Here is a 4,218-nt window from a genome sequence, read left to right on the forward strand (position 1 = left end):
TTTGGTAGTGACTTGATCCGAAGTTTCATGATCAATATCATAAGCTTCCACTTCAATTGGTGTAGGTGCCACAGGAACAACTTCCTGTGCCCTGCCACACACTAGTTGAAGAGACGGTTCAATAACCTCATCAAGTCTCCACCATCCTCCCACTCAATTCTTTCGAGAGAAACTTTTCCTCGAGAAAGGACCCGATTCTAGAAACAATCCATATTGCTTTCGGATCTGAATTAGGAGGTATACCCAACTGTTTTGGGTTTCCTATGAAGATGCATTTTATCCGCTTTGGGTTCGAGCTTATCAACCTGAAATTTTTTCATATAAGCGTCGCAGCCCCAAACTTTTAAGAAACGACAACTTAGGTTTCTCTAAACCATAATTCACACGGTGTCATCTCATCGGAATTACGTGGTGCCCTATTTAAAGTGAATGTGGTTGTCTCTAATGCCTAACCCATGAACGATAGTGGTAATTCGATAAGAGACATCATGGTACGCACCATATCCAATAGGGTGCAACTATGATGTTCGGACACACCATCACACTATGGTGTTCCAGGCGGTATTAATTGTGAAACATTTTCCACAATGTCTTAATTGTGTGCCAAAACTCGTAACTCAGATATTCATCTCTATGATCATATCATAGACATTCTATCATCTTGTCACGAAGATCTTAAACTTCACTCTGAAATTACTTGAACCATTCAATAATTCAGACTTGTGTTTCATCAAGTAAATATTCTCAACATCTACTCAAATCATCCGTGAAGTAAGAACATAACGATATTCACTGCATGCCTCAGCACTCATTGGCCTGCACACATCAAAATGTGTTACTTCCAACGAGTTGCTATCTTGTTCAATCTTACTGAAAATAAGGCTTTTCAGTCATCTTGCCCATGTGGTATGATTTGCATATCTCAAGTGATTCAAAATCAAGTGAGTCCGAACGATCCATTTGCATGGAGTTTCTTCATGCATATACACCAATAGACATGGTTCGCATGTCTCAAACTTTTCAAAAACGAGTGAGTCCAAAGATCCATCAACATGGAGCTTCTTCATGCGTTTTATACCATTATGACTTACATGGCAGTGCCACAAGTAAGTGGTACTATCATTACTATCTTATATCTTTTGGCATGAAAATGTGTATCACTACGACCGAGATTCAATAAACCATTCCTTTAGGTGCAAGAGCACTCATTCAGGTTTAATACTAATCTTGATGGTAGAGGGAGCGTGCGATGTTAGATCACATCAAACTTGGAAACACTTCCAACACATATCGTCAGCTCACCTTTAGCCAGTCTCCGTTTTATTCCGTAGCTTTTATTTCGAGTTACTAACACTTAGCAACCGAACCGGTATCTAATACCCTGGTGCTACTAGGAGTACTAGTGAAGTACACATTAACATAATGTATATCCAATATACGTCTATCGACCTTGCCAGCCTTCTCATCTACCAAGTATCTAGGGTAATTCTGCTCTAGTGACTGTTCCCCTTATTACATAAGCACTTAGTCTCGGGTTTGGGTTCAACCTTGGGTTTCTTCACTAGTGCAGCAGCCGATTTGCCGTTTCATGAAGTATCCCTTCTTGCCCTTGCCCTTCTTGAAACTAGTGGTTTCACCAACCATCAACAATTGATGCTCCTTCTTGATTTCCACTTTCGCGGTGTCAAACATCGCGAATACCTCAAGGATCATCATATCTATCCCTGATATGTTATAGTTCATCACGAAGCTCTAGCAGCTTGGCGGCAATGACTTTGGAGAAACATCACTATCTCATCTGGAAGATCAACTCCCATTTGATTCAAGTGATTGTTGCACTCAGACAATCTGAGCACAAGCTCAACAATTGAGCTTCTCTCCTTAGTTTGCAGGCTAAGAAAATCGTCGGAGGTCTTATACCTCTTGACGTGGGCACGAGCCTGAAATCTCAATTTCAGCCCTCGAAACATCTCATATGTTCCGTGACGTTTTGAAAACGTCTTTGGTGCCTCTACTTAAACCATTTAACTGAACTATCACGTAGTTATCAAAACGTGTATGTTCGATGTTCGAAACATCCACAAACGATGTTTGGGGTTCAGCACACTAAGCGGTGCATTAAGGACATAAGCTTTCTACTGATCGCATAATCGCTACTGTCAACTTTCAACTATATTTTCTCTAGGAACATATCTAAAACAGTAGAACTAAAGCGCGAGCTACGACATAATTTGCAAAAGGTCTTTTGACTATGTTCAGGATAATTAAGTTCATCTTATGAACTCCCACTCAGATAGACATCCCTCTGGTCATCTAAGTGATCACATGATCCGAGTCAACTAGGCCGTGTCCGATCATCACGTGAGACGGACTAGTCATCATCGGTGAACATCTTCATGTTGATCGTATCTACCATACGACTCATGCTCGACCTTTCGGTCTCCGTGTTCCGAGGCCATGTCTGCACATGCTAGGCTCGTCAAGTTAACCCTAAGTGTTTTCGCTGTGTAAAACTGTCTTACACCCGTTGTATGTGAACGTAAGAATCCATCACACCCGATCATCACGTGGTGCTTAGAAGCGACGAACTGTAGCAACGGTGCACAGTTAGGGGAGAACACTTCTTGAAATTTTGTAAGGGATCATCTTATTTACTACCGTCGTCCTAAGTAAACAAGATGCATAAACATGATAAACATCACATGCAATCAAATAGTGACATGATATGGCCAATATCATTTTGCTCCTTTTGATCTTCATCTTCGGGGCTCCATGATCCTCATCGTCACCGGCATGACACCATGATCTCCATCATCATGATCTCCATCATCGTGTCTTCATGAAGTTGTCACGCCAACGACTACTTCTACTTCTATGACTAACGCGTTTAGCAATAAAGTAAAGTAAGTTACATGGCGTTCTTCAATGACGCACAGGTCATACAAAAAATAAAGACAACTCCTATGGCTCCTGCCGGTTGTCATACTCATCGACATGCAAGTCGTGAATCCTATTACAAGAACATGATCAATCTCATACATCACATATCATTCATCACATTCTTCTTGGCCATATCACATCACATAGCATACCCTGCAAAAACAAGTTAGATGTCCTCTAATTGTTGTTGCATGTTTTACGTGGCTGCTATGGGTTTCTAGCAAGAACGTTTCTTACCTACGCAAAACCACAACGTGATATGCCAATTGCTATTTACCCTTCATAAGGACCCTTTTCATCGAATCCGTTCCGACTAAAGTGGGAGAGACTGGCACCCGCTAGCCACCTTATGCACCAAGTGCATGTCAATCGGTGGAACCTGTCTCACGTAAGAGTACGTGTAAGGTCGGTCCGGGCCGCTTCATCCCACAATACCGTCGAAACAAGATTGGACTAGTAACGGCAAGCATATTGAACAACATCAACGCCCACAACTACTTTGTGTTCTAGTCGTGCAAAGAATCTACGCAATAGACCTAGCTCATGATGCCACTGTTGGAGAACGTAGCAGAAATTCAAAAATTTTCTTACGCGTCACCAAGATCTATCTATGGAGAGACCAGCAACGAGTAGAAAGAGAGTGCATCTACATACCCTTGTAGATCGCTAAGCGGAAGCGTTAAAGTGAACGGGGTTGATGGAGTCGTACTCGTCGTGATTCAGATCACCGATGATCCTAGTGCCGAACGGACGGCACCTCCGCGTTCAACACACGTACAGCTCGACGATGTCTCCCACGCCTTGATCCAGCAAGGAGAGAGGGAGAGGTTGAGGAAGACTCCATCCAGCAGCAGCACAACGGCGTGGTGGTGATGGAGGAGCGTGGCAATCCTGCAGGGCTTCGCCAAGCACCTACGGGAGAGGAGGAGGTGTCACGGGAGGGAGGGAGGCGCCAAGGGCTCAGGTATGGATGCCCTCCCTCCCCTCCACTATATATAGGGGCAGGGGAGAGGGGGGAGGCGCAGCCTTGCCCCTTCCTCCAAGGAAGGGGTGCGGCTAAGAGGGGGGGAGGAGTCCATCCTCCCCAAGGCACCTCGGAGGTGCCTTCCCCCTTTAGGACTCTCCCCTTTTTCCTATATCTTGGTGCATGGGCCTCTAGGGGCCGGTGCCCTTGGCCCATGTAGGCCAAGGCGCACCCCCTACAGCCCATGTGCCCCCCCGGGGCAGGTGGCCCCACCCGGTGGGCCCCCGGGACCCTTCCGGTGGTCCCGGTACAAT

The sequence above is a fragment of the Triticum aestivum genome, chromosome 2B (assembly GCF_018294505.1).
Source record: "Triticum aestivum cultivar Chinese Spring chromosome 2B, IWGSC CS RefSeq v2.1, whole genome shotgun sequence".
Taxonomy (NCBI): domain Eukaryota; kingdom Viridiplantae; phylum Streptophyta; class Magnoliopsida; order Poales; family Poaceae; genus Triticum; species Triticum aestivum.